Raw genomic sequence first — 23,214 nt, forward strand, 5'->3', positions numbered from 1 at the left:
GTGAGAGGGATGTCAGTGTGCCTGACGATAGAGTCACCTATTACAAGTGTATCAGGTGTGTTGTTTAGACTTAAGGGCTGTGACTGTTCAGCACACTGGCTTTGTGAGCTATGTGTTGTACGTGTTTTGTTTTAGGGTAGTGGTATCTTGGGTGTCTGCTTTGGAGGTCTCTGCTGCTTAGGCAGATTTTTATTTAGAGCCTCCAAGTATGTTTTTGTGTGTTTATGTGTTTGGTTTGCTGTCGTATTAGGTCTATGTGAGACTGGAGTTGTAGTGAGTGTGGTTTCCTTCTCCTCCTGACTGATTACACCAGTACTGAGTTGAGAGAGCTTAGCCTCCAGTTTGGCTATATGGTTGCATCTCTCACATGTGTTGAAATTTGTTGGGAGGAGGAGAGGGTTGTCTGTGTACATAAGGCAGTTGTAACATTGCCTCAAGATTCCCAGATTCACCAGCTGGATCAGAGAGGAGATTGACAACTGACCTTTGGACATGCTAGAGTAGTATTGGGAATTCCTTTATAATTGAAAAAAGGGCCAATGGGGAACAAGGTACTCAAGGGGAGTTTGTGAGGGTGTAGTGCTTTTCATTTTTAGTGCTGACTTATATAATTGCTTTAGTGAGCAAGTGCCAGGTAACTTAAATGCAGTGTGTTACAGGTAACTTAAATGCAAAAACGACAAACAGTAACTTTCTTTCAAGTGAAACAAGGAAATAAGTACAGTAAGCAATGCAGATACCACTAGGGATCCACAGAAGCACAGAAAAGCCGCGTTTTAGGTGGAATTAGCGTTTCAGGGAAATAACAAGCAAACAACTACAAGCATACAAACAAAGCTAGACTCAGCAGGCCTGGATGTAGTCTATGCTACTGCAAACAAGGTGTACCAATTTCAGTAAGAAACAGTTCAAATATGCAGGCACTATAAGACGTTAACCAGAAATTCCCAGCTCAGAAGGGCAGAGTCCAGCCTCTCCTCCCACAAGAGTGTAGACCACGAACCTTCTTAACGTAAAATAACTGGCCTGAAGCCCAAGTGCTTAAACCAGAACTAATACACTTTTAGAATAACAGACACTGAGTCCTCAGTCAGCAGTTCCCAACTTAGAATGATGTAAGCTACCTGTCCTGCCACCACAGTGCAGGCCACAAACCTTCCTAATGTAAAACAACTGGTCTGAAGCCTAAGTGATTAATCCAAAAGACTTAGAATGATAGGTACACTTTAATCAAGTTACTACCAAGCAGTAATAAATACAATTGAATACTTTAAAGAATGCCTGGATTAGTGTTCAAGTTATACAAACAAAGCTAGATTCAGCAGGGCTAGATCTAGTCTATGCTACAGCAAACAAGGTGTACCAATTTCAGTAAGAAGCAGTTCAAATATGCAGGCACTATACGCTTTAACCAGAAATTCCCAGCTCAGAAGGGCAGAGTCCAGCCTCTCCTCCCACAAGAGTGCAGACCACGGACCCTCTTAATGTAAAATAACTGGCCTGAAGCCCAAGTGCTTAAACCAGAATTAATACACTTTTAGAATAACAGACACTGAGCCCTCAATCAGCATTTCCCAACTTAGAAGGATGTAAGCTACCTGTTCTGCCACTACAGTGCAGACCACAAACCTTCTTCATGTAAAACAACTGGTCTGAAGCCCAAGTGCTTAAACTAAAAGGCTTAGAATGAGTTAAACCAAGCAGTAATAAATACAACTGAGTGCTTTTAAGATGATGCAAAAGCAAAATAAAGTAGGAAGAAACACAAATACAGTAAAAGCAGATACATTTTTTTTTGAGTGAGAAAATGAGATGGGCCCAGGAGGAGTATCCAAGTGCAAATTTACAAGAGGGGCGGGCAGTTTCAAAGCCACCAAGATTAACACTGGTTGTGGAGAAAAGTATGGTAGGATAGAATGAAAGATGTTAAATATACTAAGCCTACAATAGTTGACATACCAGTGCTTACTATAAACTAACAAAACCTATGACCACCCCTTCTTCTATAATATGTATCTTTAATTCTGGAAATAATAATATGAAATTTGACCTCATCACAGATGGATAAGATCCCCTTCCATAAGACAGTTACTAACAAAGGCAATCTTTCAAGTTGGCAGATTTGTGCAACTTTATTTCAAAGGGTACTAAGTAACATACAATGTTAACAGTTGTCTGCTACAGGAGGTATGAGGAATAGGGTCTATATTAGAACACCGAACATTCAAAATGTCGAGTGCTCTAATATCAAACCCTATCAATCGAAAATTCAAAACATTGAACAGTCAGAACAGCAATTTTTTTCCTAGGGAAAAAATTTGCTGTTCCAAAACACATACACACAACACAAGCACACCAAACAAACAGCAATCCACACAAATACACCTAAACTCTTACACCTAACCCTACACTAAACTAAACATATACCACTAACTATCCACTTACCTTAACCCAAACCCTAACCCTAAGGTCCAACACTATCGCAAAGTCACTTATCCCGTGCCCTAACCCTAACTCACCTACCCCACCCTAACCCTCACATCCACACAATCGCACACTTACCTGACCCGCACTCTAATCGTAACTCACCTAACCCGCCCTAACCCTCACATCCACACAATCACACACTTACCTGAACCTGACCCATAACTTTCCACCAGAGTGCTGAAAATACCGAAGCAACAGAAACGGACAACCAAATTCTTTCCCTAGGAAAAAATTTGGTTTTCTGTTTCTTCGATATTTTCAGCGTTTGCTGAAAACGGGTCAGTATTAGAACACTCGACATTTTGAATGTTCGGTGTTCTAATATAAAACCTGAGGAATATGGGTCTTAAATTAATTTATCATAAAACATGTATGCACTACTTATACAAAAGATCATATTAGATAAAGGCTGGGACCTTTTTCTTTCACTTTAGAGTTTAATACACAAAGGTTTTGCCAGCGTCATACAACAGTGAATGAAATAGCTTAATTTAAGAAAACTGCAGCAGCAATAAAAGGACTAAGGAGATTGTGATAACCAAGATATTAATTTGGTAATCTAGAATGTTATCTCTTCTGTTGTGCTGAGAAGGAACTTCTTCAGCTATCCCATGTCAAAAGTTTCCAGGGATTCTCAGATTTATTTTAGTGGTGCTTTTGATCTGCTATTCAAATTGCGAAGCCACAGAAGGTTAATACCTGCTGCAATGACTTTAGGCTTAGCAATCAGAGGCAGAAGATAATCAGAGTAAAAAAAAAAGATGCTTTAGTTCCATATCGCCATTATGCACACATTCTCTGTTTTCACTACTTGCCTCCAGGCTGTTGGACTTTTACAGTTTTTCAGGAACATATGTGACTAACATGATAATATAATATGAAAGGAAATCTAAAGTCATACTCATACAACAACTTTCGTTTGATTCAATCAAGAGTTCACTGCTCATGCTCTCCTGCTTTACAGACAAGCTGAACTTTTAGGTCTTTACAAGCAGGCCAAATTCAATAGCCATGTCTCCAGAAAAGCCATTGATGGCCTGGGATATGTGTTGTCACTGCAGTACTGTAAGCTCAAACACAGCTTTTAAAAGCAGTTATCAGGTATTATTTTGCTTATTGCTGCAACCTTGCTGGATGTATTCTGTGTTCCATCTCTACATCGGTATGCTTCTGCCAACATATGCCACACAATTAATTTAAAACCTCCACCACTATATTGTCAGGTCAGGCTCATTCTCACTGTATTGATACAGAGTAGCTCGACTGTAATACATACAAGGGCCATATTTTTTAGAGTATGAACTCCAGTAATTGTTCCGAAGGACAGAATGCTTTTTTTGCAATCCTGTGCATCTACATATTGTTTTTACCAAGGTAACATGTTTTAAAAATATACCCTACACCTGTTCTGTTCCCCCAATTCAACACTATCCACAAACTGTATTTTCCATTTCCAGGACTGCCACCCATTTTGTGATACCATGGTCTGATGCAAAGTCCTTCCCAGCAAATGAGAACTTGCAGTTTTACCTTTAAAAGCTAACCCTAGCTGGACCACTTTATACAATGCACCAGAACACTCTGTCAAACGTACATAATGACATATGTGCTGCAATGTAGGGCAGTCTCAATATATAGCTAAGCTATGTTTTACATAGCAGATGTGGATTCTTGGCCTTTACCAGAGCGCGGCATGGTTGGAACGAGTCTCACACCCTCCTCCTGAGGTGACAGGGCTTCCCATTTGTAGCCATCTTGTACTTTTCTTATCTTGTCTCTGCTGATAGTACTAGTAGAATCTCTGATGCAGGTTTATAGTTGACAGTAAAACACCTTTACAGACAGCCAGTTTTCTTTGCTCTGGAATTCTTATAATTTAGCATCAGGCATGGTAATGTGTATCCATCCATTTCGGAAAATATTGGTTGCTAGTATGATGTCAGTATGGAACAGTTCCCGTGTAAGCATCTGTATTATACTAATCACCATCCCAATGCTCAGTTTCCCAGGCCTAAATGATCCACTACCGAGTAATGGCCAAGGCTGAATCATTTCTTTGGTATTATTGTCTTAGCAACTAAAGCAAGGGAGACAAGACATATATTTGCTACCAGATCCAGATGGATATTTTTTCTCTTGTATTACTCATATTTCAGAATTATTCATTATCAGATCTGATGTTGGCAAAATGATGTATTCTCTGGATAAAACAGTGCTGTAAGTACTAAACCTATCTTAGTTAGAAAAACAAATGCAATGTCACTAAAAAACTTTTACTCACATTTTAGAATAATGCTTTGTTCTTTGTTTTTTATTGATTCTTATGATTTATACATCTTTTTCATTTTGTGAAATTTTATGATTGGCTGGCTATGTCATGTGTTTAAGATTTTATTATAAAACGAGTTGTAATTAGAAAATTGTTAGCACTGGTGAAGGGTATAACCTGAAAGCCTTGCACATTTGTATAAATAAATGGTGAGCTTGTTTATTTTAAGATTTTTCTTTTTTTTTATTGTACTGGTTACAGTCCAATTTAGTTAACCATAGTGTTCCTAATGTATTTGCTTAATTAATCTGTTTCTGGATATACTGTGGGCGCTTTTGTTTAAGTTGATAATGACACAGCCTGCATTAGAAATGGAGACTAGATACTTTTCTTCCACCTTGAGCTGCTCTCTTTGAAGTTTACTAATGAGGTCTGACAACCTGTTATTGCTGCACTCAACTGGTTCTGATATAGAAGGTATGGAATGGTTCTGATATAGAAGGTATGGAATGGTTCTGATATAGAAGGTATGGGAGCCATTGCCCAGAGTGCCAATAATCTTGGCAACCTTATTACTCTGCTTGAAAGGAAGGTAAACATTTATAAACAACTCCAATGGTAACAGCTAAGCTTTTCGGCTTATTTGGAGCTTGGCATTGTACCTATGGACCTACATATATTGAAGATGCCAGCGTATGCAAATACCTATCTGGAACTTCTAAAGAGATGGCAGCAATTAAACTTAAAGCTAAGCACCAACTATGTGGTGCTTATGAAGGAATTCTTTCATGATATTGAAACAAAGTTGATGAGTGAGATTACTGAAGCTGAGAACGATATTGTGAATATGCCTGCATTTGAGAATTCAGTACATATCTACTAGCAAATGGTAGATGGGTAGATTGCCTTTGACAAGAAGCTTGAAACTAGTAGCAAAACACAAGACGAACTGATAAATTAAAAAGACCCGTGGAAACCGAACTGCGAGTGAAAAAAATATTTTAATGAAGCGCTTTTCTTTTTGTTTTGTTCATTTTTAACCTTCACTTCGAAGGTACTCCCTATGTCCATATGCTTACAAAATTTACTCATCCTGCATCTCTGCATACAGCCTTTTCTAAACACTATTTTTGGATATAAACCTAGCTTGTCTAAAAGGTAAACGTCATTATTTATTAATTCCCAGTTTCTGCATACAATATGTGACACGATTGTACTGTTCATATTAAACATTGTAATTAAACTAAGGTTAAAGTTCGTATTCATATCTACCTGATTTACTGGGCCATTGGTAATACACAATCAGGGCTATCTTGTATCTCATTGTGAGCTACTGGGCTGTGCAGGATCGGTATAATTATTCTATTTGTCCTTTTATATTGGATCCCCTCTACTAAGGCTTCTATCGAGTCAATGGGGTAACCTAGTCCTCTAAACATGTTACGTGAACATTCATATTCAACTATAACATCCGAATCCAATAAGACTATTTTCACTGCTCTAATCAATTGACCTTTTACTATAGAACTCTTTTGTGTAAAGGGATGACAACTGGAGAAATGAAGGAAAGAGTTTGAATAAGTACTCTTTCTGAATATTTTCGACACATATCTCTTATTATTGAGATCTTTGGTCAGTCTGATGTCTAAATAAAAGTTTTAAATTAAAACAAACATTTACATGTAATTCAAAATTAGTGGTTTACCTAGCCAAGTCCCAACTTTGCTCAGCGTTTAATATAGGTAAGACGGAGCGTAGGAGGTGGACCAGTTTTGTTACTATTAGAAGAGCTAGAATTGTATTGGCAATTGATGCTGAATGCCTTTAATTATCCATCCATAAATGAAGCATGTAGCATTACTTGTTTACTTAAATTAAAAAGTTTAAAAAGACAATTTTTTTTGATAGAATATAGTATATTTTTTATTCTGTGATTATTTAGTTTATAGGAAATGTATATATAGCTTTTATTTTAAAATGTATAGTAGGTAAATGTCTCTTAAATTTCTGTGATTTACTTCCTGGCTTTTCAGGAGAATACGGATTAGTTGTTGTAAATCATGTGACAACTTAGTACATTTTTTAAATGTACAGTTTTCCACTAGCATTGATATCTGAAGAAGTTTTTGTACTACAAAATGAAAAGCGCTTCATTAAAATATTTTTTTCACTCACAGTTCAGTTTCCATGGGTCTTTTTAGTTTAAGAAGCTTGAAACTACTAAAGTGCAAGTTGCAGAAGGACTTCTTTTGGCTGCTCCCATTAGTGGTCACCACAGCAGATCAACTGTTTCCATTTCTTCCTGTCCTCTGCATCTTGCTTTGTCACACCAACCACCTGCATGTCCTCTCTCACCACATCCATAAACCTCATCTTAGGCCGTCCTCTTTTCCTGTTACCTGGCAGCTTCATCCTTAGCATCTTTTCCCAATATACTCTGCATCCCTCCTCAGCACATGTCCAAACCAACATAAGCTTGCCTCTCGGCTTTGTCTCCAAACCTTCCAACCTGGGCTGACCCTCTAATATACTTATTCCTAATCCTGTCCATCCTTGTCACACTCAGTGCATATCTTAACATCTTCAGCTCTGCCACGTCAAGCTCTGACTCCTGCCTTTTTGTCAGTGCCACTGTCTCCAACCCATATAACATAGCTGGTCTCACTACGCTCTTGTAAACCTTCCCTTTCACTCTTACTGGTACTCGTCTGTCACAAATCACTCCTGATACTCCACCCACTCCATCCTGCCTGTACTCTCTTTTTCACCTCTTTTCCACACTTACCATTACTCTGAACTGTTGATCCCAAGTATTTAAACTCATCCAACTTCACCACCTCTACTCCCTGCATCCTCACCATTCCTCTATCCTCCCTCTCATTCACACACACATATTCTGTCTTAGTCCTGCTGACCTTCATTTCTCTTCTCTCTAAAGCATATCTCCATCTCTTCAGGGTCTCCTCCACCTGTTTCCTAATCTCACTACAGATCACAATGTCATCTGCAAACATCATAGTCCACAGGAACTCCTGTCTGATCTCATCCGTCAACCTGTCCATCACCATTGCAAATAAGAAAGAGCTCAAAGCTGATCCTTGATGTAATCCCACCTCCACCTTAAACGCATCCATCACTCCGACCGCAGACCTCACTGCTGTCACACTACCCTAATACATATCCTGTGCCACTCTTACATACGTCTCTGACACTCCCGACTTCCTCATGCAATACCACAACTCCTCTCTAGGCACCCTGTCATATGCTTTCTCTTAGTCCACAAAGACACAATGCAACTCCTTCTGATCTTCTCTCCATCAACACTCTCAGAGCAAACATCACATCTGTAGTGCTCTTTCCTGGCATGAAACCATTCTGCTGATCACTAATCATCACCTGCCTTCTTAACCTAGCTTCCACCATAACTTCATGCTGTGACTGATCATTTGAATCCCTTGGTAGTTACTATAGCTCTACACATCACCATTATTCTTAAAAATCGGTACCTAAAAAACTTTTTCTCCATTCCTCAGGTATCCTCTCACTTTCCAAGATTTCATTAAACAATCTAGTTAAAAACTCTACTGCCATTTTACCTAAACACCTCCATGCTTCCACAGGTATGTCATCTGGACCAACAGCCTTTCCATTCTTCATCCACTTCATAGCTATCCTTACTTCCTCCTTGCTAATCCACTGTACTTCATGATTCACTATCCGCACATCATCTAAACTTCTCTCCCTCTCATTCTCTTCATTCATCAGCCCCTCAAAGTACTCTTTCCATCTGCTCAACACACTCTGACTTTAAGCTGGGACATATTTTTTCATGGCCCAAAGCTATGAAAAATAACGCATTTCAGTGCATTTCCAAAGGTGTGCTGAATGAATTAGATAGTTTTTCTAATGATTTATATGAAGGTCTGCATGCAACCAATCAGCATTTACAAAATGAGGCAATGACCAAAACGAATGGATTATATGCAGCTCTGCACAAATCTCCAATGAAAGCTTCCTCAGCCTCACCACCTAATGGTACTTCTACTGGGGTCCGCATGAATAATGGAACATCCAATCAGCAACTATTTTCAGCAGTTTTATCTAATCAGAATGGTGAATCAATTTCCGTCTTGCAAGTGGCTGATTCTCATTTGTTCAGCCAATCCAATCTAATGCATGCTCTTAGAACGATGAGATTTTTTTCAAACTTACAAAAGCTATAACACCACTTTTACTGGAAAAAAATAGATGTTTGGCTATGAAACCAGTCCAGGGGGTGATCACAACAATGGACAAATGTGAGCGGAATGAAGAGGAAGAATAACAGTCCACAGGTATGCAACAAGTTATTATGGCAGAAATAATGACTGTTCATCCTAACATTTTAAACCTCTCGGACTATATTTTAACCATGGCAGACATAAGTCTTTTAAATAAGGGCTTGCAATTCATACAAAGCAGGGTGGACAGTATTGTTGAAGCTCTGATGGATCTTAAAATCTTTACAAGAAATCTTAATTTAAAGTTGATTTTTAGGGATGGACGACAAACTGCCAGGAATGTTTGTAGGAAAAAAACAGAGTTTTCATACCTAATAGTTGCCCAATTGTTGATGCATTTTATGAGTTATGTGAGCAAGATCTGAGGGCACTTTATGATACTAAACTAAAAGAGAAGGTGTATAATTTAACTTTTATGGAATATCAGGCACTTGAGCATTTACAAAGTAATCCAAATTTAATTATCAAAGAAGCAGTTAAAGTGGCACTGTTGTAATTTTTAATAGAAATGACTATGTAAACTTAATATACAAGTTTCTATCTGATGTGAATACTTGTAGGAAAATTGATTGCATGGATATTAAGACATTTTTAACAGAAGTACATATGATGATCTATGATATGCAATTGCAGGGGGATATTTCTTTAGATCTTAACTTTTTCACTGTCCCTTGTCCAATAATTCTAATAATATATGGGCTACATAAAATCCATAAATCTGTGACCCACCCACCCATGAGACCAATTGTCTTGGGGAAGGGATGGATCAGAGAACCATTGTCCAACTATGTACAAACTGTTTTGAATAAATACCTTGTCCTTTGTCATAGTTACATTAAAGATGCAGGTGATTTTGTTGTCTAAACTATATGAATGGCATAGTAGCAATGCTGTTGATTATTATTTACTGGTTACTCTTGATATAAATTCACTGTTTACTGTGATACCTAATGAATATGGGTTAAATGCTATCCATGAGTTTTTTATGCACAAGCACAAATATGTCAGGAAAAGAAATAAAGAATATTTTCTACTTGACTGAAATAGTATTAACTAAAAATATTCTTATCTTTGAAGGTCAGCCCTACTTACAAATTGGTGGTGTAACCATGGGAACTCCCATGGTTAACACTTATGCAAATTTAGTGTTGAATCAGTGGGAGAATTAATTTATTTATAATGATAGAAGTCCCCTTAACACTAATGTTTTGTTATGCAAGCAGTTCATAAATGACTGTTTTTTAATTTGGAAAGGAAATGAAGAAAACTTGAAATAATACATTGAATATTTGAACACCACCACGGCTTTTCTAAAGTTTAAAATTAACTGCTCAGCTAATGCTATTTACATATAAAGTATATACAAACATGGGGTTAAATACAAATGTTTGCAGAAACAATGCTCATGCTAACAGGCATACTCACAGGAGGAGCATGTATGCCCCTCCTTTATTTAAAGGTATAGTTAAGGGGCAGCTTATGAGTGCTAGTAGATTAAATGCTAATGAAACTAAGTGTTTGGAGCAAATGAAGGAGATAGCCTTAGTGTTTAAGGAAAGGGGATATAATGAGATCTTTGGTGACAGAAACTATGAACATAATAATGAGTCAAAGAGCACAATTAGCCTCTCCTTAATACAGTGAATTTGCTATAGTGATTTAGAGAGTAATAAACAACCATCAAAGGAAGAGAAAATCAGATTTGTAACTACTTGTAATTCAAGGACTAAGAATGTGCAAAAAATATAAAAAGAAATTGGCATAAACTGACTTCTATGCCTGTGTTAAAGAGTTTAATACACGTAACACCAACATTTGCTTATAGGATTTGCCAGAATTTAAAATGGAGATTATGTTATAAGGACTTTAAGATGAATAATATGAATAAGCTTATTGATAAAGTTGGAACATTTCTCTGCTACAATTGCAGTTGTTGTAAGGATATCACTGACAGCACTGTTTTTATACATCCAGTAATAAATAAATCCTATAGATTTAATTGCCAGGCTACTTGTAATACTGTTTATGTTGTTTACTTAGGAACATGCTGTAAATATATTTGTTTTTATGTTGGGAAAATGCAGCCGAAAATGTAAAGATCATAGTATTGAATATAAATCAAACATATATAATCATGTCAAAATGAATGGCTTGGCAAAGCCTGTATCAGACATAGATATGGCCCAGGAATTTAAATTTAGAGCTATTGAAGTTGCTCATAAGAGCATCAGAGGAGGTGACAAATAATATTTTAGAAACAAGTGAATATAATTGGATTATAAGATTACAAGTTGATATATTCCCTGGGTTAAATAGTGCTGTTAGTATTAAACCTATCTTAGTTAAAAAACAAATGCAATGTCACTATGAAACTTTTATTCACGTTTTAGAATCATACCTTGTTCTTTGTTTTTTTATTGATTCTTATGATTTATAACATTTTTTTAATTTTGTGAAATTTTATGATTGGCTGGCTGTGTCATATGTTTTATGTGATTTTACTATAAACAAGTTGTAAATAGATAATTGTTAGCACCGATGAAGGGTTTAACCCAAAAGCTTTGCATGCTTGTATAAATAAATGAGCATGTCTATTTTGGGATTTTTTTTTTTGATTGGATAAAATTATTTAACATAGACTGATGACTGACAAATGGCTATCATTTAGTAGTTATTCTGATAAACAGTGAGGTAAAGTAGCAACCAGATTGTATATTCAGGTATAGCTTAAATTGTTTTACATAAGGATTTTAAACAAAGTCTTATTTGCATATGTTAATGTGAAGTGCAATTATGTTTAATATAGGCTATTTGTATTTTTTTGTTTGTTTATTTATTTATTTATTCATATTTGTTTATCAGGGTACTACTCTGATCTCAGTGGATCATTTGCAGGCACAGCCCAGGCAAACAGGGATCATATAAGAAATGAACAGAACATATTTACAAATATAAAGATATGCTAGAAAGTAATGCTCTCTCTCCCCCTCTCTCTCTCTCTCTCTATATATATATATATATATATATATTTATATATAGATACACACACACACGCAAACATTTACAGATTCAAGGATATGCTATAATATTTAGTTCAAGAAGCAGTTTACAATGTCAAAACATTGACAGAAAAAAGAAATGATGCTTATAAAAATGGAATTATGGGATTATATCTTGTTGCATTATATTGAAAATAGATGGTTAGCCAATGTGTGGCTATAAAGTAAATAATTCTAGACTTTGGCCACTCTCATAATACTTGTCATGGGGTTCCAGTAACACATACAATTGAATTAAGCTAAAATTAAGGGAAGAGGTGGTCAGGCAATTTCTTCACACTGTGTGTTCTCACTTAATAGAAGGAAAACAGTATTTCATGTCTTCTTATCATGCATTCACATACCAGACTTTATTGTAGGGGCAGTTTTTCTTTAACTAAAGCACTCTGTAACCTTTAGAGCATTTCTAGAGTTTTGCAAGCTCAAGGCTCATGCTAATGTCATTTTACTAAAAATCTGAAAAACTTGGTGGGGTAGAATAGGTCAGAAACAGGAAGCCATGACTACAAAAGGATTAAGGTTTTCAACACATCTGTTGGTAAGGGGGTTCTGCTCTCATATTTAACCATGCTTGTTTTATCTGCCTGGGCCATCATTTTTCTAGAATTCTCAAAATTTATAAGCATTTCCTAGATGGCAAATTACCCATCTATGGTATCTAATATAATATTCCACTTGTGGGACAGAACAACTTTTTCATGTAGCTTGTTCTCCATACAATGCTTGGAAATTCTTATGCCTATGAGGGATGCCTGTTTGGAAAACTGTGAGCATTTTCTGCTACTAGTACTGCTCTACAAGTATTTAGCGTTGGTAGATATGTCTCTAAAAGATAACATCTGTACTGTTAGCTAATAATGTGCAGAGCATCTGGTCTGTGTTTTTTTGATAACTGTGAGTTATCATGGCATTTATTTTCTTTGACTCACTGTCTGTTGATCATCACCCCCTCTCCAACATGATCATTCACAATCATTCACAATCAACAGAGCAAAAATTGATTAGGAGGGGCGATCATACAGCCATCATGGGTAGTTTAATTTCCTTTGCCACACTATTCCCCCTACACACACCCATAAAGCATTTGATTTCCTTTGCTGCAATATTCCTTCCATACACACCTTCAAAGCGTTTGATTCTTTTGCTGCACTATTCCTGCCACACACACCCTCAAAGCGTTTGATTCTTTGCTGCACTATTCCTTCCACACACACCCTCAAAGCGTTTGATTCTTTGCTGCAATATTCCTGCCACACACACCCTCAAAGCGTTTGATACTTTGCTGCACTATTCCTGCCACACACACCCTCAAAGCATTTGATTCTTTGCTGCACTATTCCTTCCACACACACCCTCAAAGCGTTTGATTCTTTGCTGCAATATTCCTTCCACATACACCCTCAAAGCGTTTGATTCTTTGCTGCACTATTCCTGCCACACACACCCTCAAAGCGTTTGATTCTTTGCTGCACTATTCCTGCCACACACACCCTCAAAGCGTTTGATTCTTTTGCTGCACTATTCCTGCCACACACACCCTCAAAGCGTTTGATTCTTTGCTGCACTATTCCTGCCACACACACCCTCAAAGCGTTTGATTCTTTGCTGCACTATTCCTGCCACACACACCCTCAAAGCGTTTGATTCTTTGCTGCACTATTCCTCCTGCCACACACACCCTCAAAGCGTTTGATTCTTTTGCTGCACTATTCCTGCCACACACACCCTCAAAGCGTTTGATTCTTTTGCTGCACTATTCATGCCACACACACCCTCAAAGCGTTTGATTCTTTGCTGCACTATTCCTGCCACACACACCCTCAAAGCGTTTGATTCTTTGCTGCACTATTCCTTCCACACACACCCTCAAAGCGTTTGATTCTTTTGCTGCACTATTCATGCCACACACACCCTCAAAGCGTTTGATTCTTTGCTGCACTATTCCTGCCACACACACCCTCAAAGCGTTTGATTCTTTGCTGCACTATTCCTGCCACACACACCCACAAAGCGTTTGATTCTTTGCTGCACTATTCCTTCCACACACACCCTCAAAGCGTTTGATTCTTTTGCTGCACTATTCCTGCCACACACACCCTCAAAGCGTTTGATTCTTTGCTGCACTATTCCTGCCACATACACCCTCAAAGCGTTTGATTCTTTTGCTGCACTATTCCTGCCACACACACCCTCAAAGCGTTTGATTCTTTGCTGCACTATTCCTGCCACACACACCCTCAAAGCGTTTGATTCTTTTGCTGCAATATTCCTGCCACACACACCCTCAAAGCGTTTGATTCTTTGCTGCACTATTCCTGCCACACACACCCTCAAAGCGTTTGATTCTTTGCTGCACTATTCCTTCCACACACACCCTCAAAGCGTTTGATTATTTTGCTGCACTATTCCTGCCACACACACCCACAAAGCACCAAGGAGGACTCATGCTATGGTCTGCAGAGAAGAACATCCCCTTGCTTCAACATGGGGGGTTTCCTCTCAGGTTGCCCATCCTTCCTCTTAAAGTATGGTTGGTGGTTTCTCCAGTCTCCAACAGGGAAATCTCACTGTCATGAGTTTAACCCTCCCTATCTGCCAGGAGAGAAATGTGGGGCTTGACATTTCATTCCCTCCTCCCTGCCAGGCTCTTTAATTGCCATGGCTACTAATTGAAGCCTCATCAGATGGTCACAGTCAGGACTTGGTTCCTTGGTCCACATAGCCAGGCTGAGCTATCATGACATTTTCTTGGGTGGGGTCTGATATTTCACACAGATTAGGGTGCTAGATTTTCACTTTCACTAATTATGTCCATAGGATACATGCTGCATCTTTTCATAACTGGTGGCAAAACAGCAGTATGAGGACCACTACCTCATAAATTTCTAGAAGAAAGAGTCAGTGGTTCCTATCTGTCAGAACAAAAATGTTGAAAATTTCACGCTATTCTTCAGTTCTCATGGTGAATATGGCCAGATTAATGCACACAGCTGTATGTTTTATGCTTGACATTGCTAATATGCAACTTAAAATGTCTATATTGTGACTGGATGACATGAAGCTCACCATTGTTATATGCAGTGGTAACTGGTTCATCATATGTCGGAGATGTGATACCTGATGTTTGATGAGCTGACGCTCATCGTCTAAGTGGAATGAGACCACTGCAATGCACCAGTGGTGTGCTGAGATGCGTTTTGCACTACCCTTGGGCACTGCTAGCCTCAAATTCTATGAATGGTGTACAAACACCCAGAGACTCCCCAGACTCTGGAATAGATTGCCCATACATGTCAAGCAGAGTGCCTCTTTGGCCCTCTTCAAAAGGAACCTTGATGATTGGATGGGAGAAAATAAATTCACCCCGGGATCACATCAGTCGCCCTGCTAGACAGGGGTCCAGGGAAGTGAATAGTGTGTGAAGAAATAGCCAGGGAATTGTTATGGCTAGGCTTTTATAGGCCCTAGGGGTGATAGCCTAGTACCAACCTATGAACCTGTGAACAGGGACGAGACAAACTATATCTTAAAGCTTTCATTCTACTGTGATTTTGTGAGGCACATGTTTAAAAGCTGCTAGACAGCAATAAGTCAACATACAGTTATTAGATTTACCTGATACTAAAAATGGGGGAAACCTGGCAAGCATCACAGTTTTTTGAAGTAAGAATAGTTTTAGAATATGTATTATTTCTGATCCCATGGGCAAGGATATTGAGGAGGCAATGACAAAACAATTCAAAGGTGTATACAAAACTGAAGATTGTAGCTTCTTTTAGACATACAGAGGTATAGAAAAAAGGGGACTGTGTAAATATTGTGGTTTGGTTTACAGAATCTCATGATAATGAGAGAGGTCTTTAATGTCAAACCAGGATGGGTGATTCCCCTCCAAAGGCAGTGATTTTACAAAGAGTAGATTATTCAGAAATGCATAAAGAAAATATAAACAAGTCTACTAAAAGAAAGTCATGGTAGCTTATCACCTACTAGAAATATGGGCATGGTAGATGGGCTGAGTTGATATTACCTGCTGTTAAGATATATGTATGAGCAGACATATATGTGTTGTTATGACATGTATTTTCATTCAACTACAATCATATCTGACATTAAATAAGTTTCAGCAGGAAATACACATTTTACTGTAAAAATTATGTTGGCTGGAGTCTAATGAACTATGCCCATTTTAAATTCAAAGAGCTCTGTGACATTATTAATCAATAAAGCAAAGGTAAAACAGTAACAATTTGGTTCTTGTTTCTTCATTTATCTCACAGCAAAAGATGAAAAAACCCTCAAACTACATGAAGATCTGTTCACTACAGATGAAATACCATGCAGTATGAATAAAATGTGGTTTCTCAGTGATGACATAGAAGAACCTGAAAGTCTTGGCACTCATAATGCTGAAGTCATAGCACCCTTAACCAGCCTTGTCTGAAAACAAAAAATAATGTGGAATGGTGTGGTTGTGTAACAGTTTTGCACAACACAGATAACTTGGAACAACAGATGGCACAGAACAAGAAACAGCTGGTATCCCAGCAATCAACAAATCTTATTTTTGCTTTGAGGCTAAAGTTGAGGCCACCTTTTGTCTAGTCATAGACAAACACTAACAGACTCATGTTCAATAAATGTCTGCACGTTGACGGTATATACATAGTACTGTATGTACCATACTGGCTAGTCTTCCAGTACTAGGAAAAAAAAAAGAACTTTCTAGAGTTGTTCTCTTCTCCAAAGACCTTGTGACTGCAATGCTGTGCTTTAAAATGATTTGCATATCTGTTGGCCTGACCTTATAACTACCCTGTTAATGTTCAGAAAATAGACTAGTTTGCGTGACTACGCAATATATTAAATCCAATAAACTCTTAGAGAAATGGGATTAGGACTTTATATTGCCCTGCTCATTCTTCTAGCTATCTGCAAGGCTGTGCTATCTTGGGAGATGTTATATAAAATGTGGGTGGTCGGGGGGGGGGGGGTGTTGAAGCTGTTTACATTGGGAGTGGGGGCTTATCTTGTCCTCTTGACCCAAAGCTGTTCAGTTACTCTCTTGTTAAATAATTTTCAGTGAATTTATCTGTTGATGAATTTTAGTCAGTCTGTGCTTCCATGTGAATGTAATGTTTTATGCATGCATAGAATAGAAGAAGAATGGAGTAAAGAGTAGTGAATGAACCATAGGGGAGAGGGAAATTAAAAACAAAGTTAAAACAAATTCTGCCTTAAAGTGAAATGTAGATAATCTTAATTAACTGTCTAGATAGTATTACAAATGATTTAGAGTATTAGTACAGCCTAGTCTTATATCATATAACGTTTCACCCCAATCACATAGCAGTACCTTCCCTTTCTCTACCTTTTATGCAGTGAAATGAATTGTAAATAGGTTCATACAATTGAGTAATTACACATTTTTAACCTAGCCACTCTAATCCTGCTTGTACATTTGGCTAGTTACTCCTCCTGCCCATCAGGGATAATAGGCTAGGTCTAGGGTAAATCTGAGCTTTCATTTCCATATGTTCAAGTTAGATTTGAAGATAGTGATGGATGTGCTTTGCTTTATATAAAGCAAGAGTTTATTCCAGAGGTGGGGAATTCTTTGTTAACAGATATCTGTCATTCCAAAAAGTCCTAGTCATCCTGCAGTGCAGATTAGGTTCCTTGATCTTGTATTTGTATTGCTACTGGTTTTACAGATATATTATAGTTCAAACAAGACTGGATCATTTACAGCTTTCAGACCAGGTATAGAGCAATGTGCATGAATCTGTACATGGCAGAGAAGAGGGCATACCTCTCAACTGTCAAGATTTTCATAGAATGTCCAATTTTTTACCACATATTTTCATTAAATTATGGCCTGTAGTTTTGTTTCAGATTTCATATTTTTCACAAAATGTATGCTAACACAAACCCTGTTATTCTTGCAACTTTCTAAGTTTATAAGAGCAGTATTTAAAATCTGTCCCTCCATTTGGGCCTTCGCCTAAAACAGTGTGTGTGTGTGGGGGGGGGGGGGGCAATGTCCAGGTTTCAGAGATTTAAGAGGCTGAGAGGTGAGGCACATCTTTCAGTCATTCTTTTTTAGTGAGGAACTGCTGGGGTTTTGCAAGTTATGCTCACTGTTTGGATAGGCATGTACAGAAGGGCATTGTGTTTGGATAGGTGCGTGCAGAAGGGCATGGTGTTTGGATAGGTATGTACAGAAGGGCATGGTACTTGGATAAGCATGTACAGAAGGGTATAGTGTTTGGATAGGTACATACAGAAGGGTATGATGTTTGGATAGGTACATACAGAAGGGCATGGTGTTTGGATAGGTACGTACAGAAGGGCATGGTGTTTGGAAAGGTAAATACAGAAGGGCATGGTGTTTGGATAGGTACATATAGAAGGGCATGGTGTTTGGATAGGTATGTACAGAAGGGCATGGTGTTTGGTGTTTGGATAGGTGCATACAGAAGGGCATGGTGTTTGGATAGGCATGTACAGAAGGGCATGGTGTTTGGATAGGTATGTACAGAAGGGCATGGTGTTTGGATAGGTATGTACAGAAGGGCATGGTGTTTGGATAGGTATGTACAGAAGGGCATGGTGTTTGGATAGGTATGTACAGAAGGGCATGGTGTTTGGATAGGTATGTACAGAAGGGCATGGTGTTTGGATAGGTATGTACAGAAGGGCATGGTGTTTGGATAGGTACGTACAGAAGGGCATGGTGTTTAGATAGGTACGTACAGAAGGGCATGGTGTTGGATAGACATGTACAGAAGGGCATGGTGTTTGGATAGGTACATACAGAAAGGCATGGTACTTGGATAGGCATGTACAGAAGGGCATGGTGTTTGGATAGGTAAATACAGAAGGGTATGATGTTTGGATAGGTATGTAAAGAAGGGCATGGTGTTTGGATAGGTACATATAGAAGGGCATGGTGTTTGGATAGGTACGTACAGAAGAGCATGGCGTTTGGATAGGTATGTACAGAAGGGAATGGTGTTTGGCTAGGTACGTACAGAAGGGTATGGTGTTTGGATAGGTATAGACAGAAGGGCATGGTGTTTGGACAGGTACATACTGAAGAGTACATGGTATTCTAGTATGGGGCTGATGAGAGATAAGTAGAGAGGAACTACAATCACTTCTGACTGTGAGGAGATGCTTTTAGTAATCAGTTGAGTGAGGCAGAAGGATTTTCTATTGAAAAAGGATACAGGGTGATAAAAAAAGAAAAAAAGGGTTCATTTTTCACAAAGTTGCCTAGGTCTGTAATAACACTGTCTATTTTAAAAGCAGTGTCAGTTAAGTAGTCAGTGTGTTAGAGTTCCTTGTTCCAAAATTATGTGATGATATAATTGTTGTCATTCAGCTTTATACTGTGATCCTGGTACCACAAGTTTACCAGTTAGATAAAGACACTCAGATCTTCCAACTGGGCCTAAGATAATGATGACCCCAAGCAAGCAGTTATTCATGAACTCTATCAGCCAGAGGCCATTAATGTCAAATTTGACATCAGAGCAGTACAAAATAGGAGTTCCTCCAAAATAAATAACTGGTATACACAACTGGTGACAAATCACTATGAGGCCACAAACTCCAAACGAGTAGTGTCTGTCAGTGAGCCAGCAAGAGATCCAGCAAGTTACACAGGGATTAATATTTATTTATTTATTTCCAGTTTGATGACCGGGGAAGTCCACTGGGCCAAGCAGAATTCATTTTCAGTGGAGGCCCAGAGAGAAAAGTTCCAAAAGCAGTTAACATAATATAACATAAGTAATGGAATATACAGTATACAAAAGCATAAATATAGAATTTAAAATACAAATACAAAATCAGGGAGTATACGTTTAAAGAACACAAATGTTACAATACAGATGAAGTCAAAAGTAATACAGATAATATAATTAAAAGTACAAGACAAAGTGTTTATACAAGTTTAGTGTTTGTTCTTACAACAGGTGATAGTATAGGAGATTGGAAGGAGGTTTGAAAGAGACAACAGTGTAATTTAGGTGAGAAGGGAGAAGGAACAGTCCCAGTTTGAGGTAAGATAAGAATGGAGCAGACATTTAAAATTAAAGTGGTTGTGAGTGCAACAGAGGGAGGGGAGGCAGAATTCCGTTGTTTAGCTAAGGACTGTGATAGAAGTAATTGGCCAGGAGGGTGAAGGGGTTTACAGATTTTAAGGAGGTTTTGGTTTTCAGATCTGAGTGACTGGGGAGGTAAGGGGTTAAGATAGATGAAAGAGATTGGCAGATGGAGGGTTGGAATAGGAGTTTGTGTGCAGTTGTGAGTTGTATGAATTTCAGGTAATTAAGAAGCTCAAGCCAGTTTAGGGAGTGGAAAGAATGGCATTGATGGGTGGAGTATATGGACCCTGTAGAAAATGTACAGACGTTGTTATAGCAGGCTGCCAGTTTGTTTGTTTAGGCTAAGTTGGAGATGAGTAAGTAGAGGGGCACCATAAGAGAGGGGAGAATGTAGGAGGAGGCTAGAGTAGGTCTGGTAGAAGAGGTTAGATAGTGATTTTGTCTATACAGCAGACCTAGTTTTGGGTGGGTTTTTTTTTATATTATTTTGAATGTGAATATCAAATTTTAAATATTCATCAATAGTGACTGAGTAGTTTGGTGTGAGGTGCAATATCGATTAGAGTGTTATTGTGGCTTTTTATTTTAAAGGAGCTTTTGTCTATGGTGAAATTTCTTGAAGGAGAGAATATCATGATTTTTGTTTTGTTAGCACTGAGAGCAAAATGGTTGTTTAGCATCCACATTTTGGTACTGGAGAAGGCTGTTTGGGTTTTTTTCAAGGAGTTCAGAGGGAAGGTTTGCTGTATAGATGATTGTGGAATCCTCGGCATACTGGATCAGTGTATCTATGGATTTGTGAAAGTTATTAATGAAAATACTGAAAAGTAAGAGGGCAAGAATAGAGCCTTGGGGGATGCCGGAGGGGTTGCTGAGAAAGGATGAAGTGGAATTTTTCCATTTAACAGCTTGTTGTCTATTGGAGAGATAGCTTGTGAACAAGGCTAAGGAGGTAGGAGAGAAATTGAGGGACCAAAGTTGAGATAAGAGCAGAGGATGTGAAACAGTGTCAAAGGCTTTGGGGAGATAAAGAAAGGACAGAAGAGCAGTGTAGTGCTGTGGCCAGGTATCAAACCATGTTGTGTTGGGGTAAGAAGAAGATTGTGTGCTAGGAATGGCAAGAGTTGGTGATGAATGCACTTTTCGAGGATTTTAGAAAGAAGTGAGAAAATAGCTATAGGACAGAAGTTAGTAGTGTCTGTGTTATTGCCACCTTTGTGGAGAGGGGTGACAAAAGCTTTCTTCCAGAGTGAAGGGACATAGGCTTCTTGAATGGACCTGTTGATAAGATTGGAACTGGGGAGGGCAATCCTGTTTGCAACTATCTTAAGGAAGGATGGAGGCAGATTATTAGGAGTGTAGGAGCAAGGCTTTAGTTTAAGGAGGAGTTTTTTTATGCTGCTGGTGAGAATCGGTTAAAGACTGAAAGGATATGGAGTTTTGCAAATCCAAATAGTTTTTTTCTGCCTGTTTATTAGTGCCATTGCGGTGCATTCCTTCACCTTGAAAATGATGTTGGTGAGGCTTATAGATATATAGCTGCCATGGTCCATGATAGGGCCTCCTTTGTATAAAGGGACTAATATAGCAACTCATAGGTTCTTTTGATGTGTCCAGTGGAGATGTTCTGATAGGGGTGGGTATTTCTCACTGACCAGGGAACAGCCCAATATGTTATCTGAACTTACAGATATGGTATTTCTAATCTTAGAATACATTTAATATCTGTTCAGCAGTAATTACAGATGTATATGGACAAGACACTTTGTATTGGGAAGATTGGAACCAAGAGAGGAGAGAAGATGGAGCGGGATTTATCTGTCAGGATGTTAGCTGTATACTCAGGGTCTGAGTGGGAGATGCAATTAAAAGAAACTCAGTACCAATACTCAGTATTATTTCTGAGGTTCTTTACCTAATTTATGTCTTGTGACCATCTTTTGCTGATATAATAATTTTAGTGCATACATAATTAGCTCTGTAGGATTTAATCTTACTCATAAGTTTATTAACTCTTTTGAGTCAGATTCATTACTGAGTTTTTGCTGTTCTGCATGTCTATGAGCTTTTTATATAATTTGCACCAGTAATGTTTGCTTCTAACTAAAAAGATCACATCAACTATCAATTTATTCAGTGTCTTGTACACTTTTGAGAGGACATCTCTGTCTCACTTATTCTGCCACGAGAGATCCAGTTGCCCTGGACTAAATGGCTCTGCAAGTCCAATATCTTCCCCAATATTAGAACCAGGGACTTAAACCTTCAGAAACAGATACATGAAACACAGGGCAGGGAGAGAGTTATAACTCTGTGCCTCTTAAATCTCTGGAATAAACTTCCACAGCACATTAATCAATGTGGCTCACTATCGTCTTTAAACATGACTTAGATGATTTGAATGAGTATCCGCAGATTTACTGCAGGATTGACTGGCATATCTTTTCTGGAAGAAGGAGGTGTGACCTGAAGGAGTGCACTGGCAAGGTGTGAATACTCAAGACACTGCCTTGGAATATCTATGAACTTGCCATCATACTTGTGGAGAACAGGAACTCAAGCCTCTGTGCAAGAGCTGACGCGAGTTTAGAGTTCGTGTATTTGTGACAGTATTTGCTACAGCATCAAGGGGCAGTGTCATGTCATGTTAAACAATCACATGTCCTTATAGAGTACAGCCACACTGCAGTGTGGAAGAATAAAGGCCTGACTACAACCAAATAACCCAGACTTTGTTAGTAGCTTGTTAATAGCTTGGGCATCTGAGGTAAGATATGGGTAGAATGGGAATGCCTGTCCTGGGAGGTTGCACACCTGGAGGTTCCTCATGGTGGAGCCCTGTGGAGGCTGGAGACATGCATGTTTGACATTGCTCACATGATAATAGGCAGAGGACATTGTCTGAGCTGCCGTGGAGTTTGCGGATACATTGCATTTCGCTGTTTCACATTTGTCATTGTATGCTTACAGGAGTGAGCAAGGGAAAAAATATGGAAGTTAGGACT

At 38.4% G+C, this 23,214-nt stretch overlaps 1 long non-coding RNA gene across 1 annotated transcript in view; it reads left to right on the forward strand.

Annotated features, from left to right (window-relative positions):
- Nucleotides 1–17,065, forward strand: part of LOC122809113 — a 171,399-nt gene extending 154,334 nt beyond the window's left edge. Inside the window, exon 4 of the long non-coding RNA XR_006365862.1 lies at nt 16,376–17,065. This is a non-coding gene — a long non-coding RNA (uncharacterized LOC122809113). The remainder of the gene's footprint in view (nt 1–16,375) is intronic.
- The last annotated feature ends 6,149 nt before the right edge of the window (nt 17,066–23,214 follow it).

Source organism: Protopterus annectens, chromosome 8.part0 (genome assembly GCF_019279795.1).
Source record: "Protopterus annectens isolate FY-2018-M chromosome 8.part0, PAN1.0, whole genome shotgun sequence".
Lineage (NCBI taxonomy): Eukaryota > Metazoa > Chordata > Ceratodontiformes > Protopteridae > Protopterus > Protopterus annectens.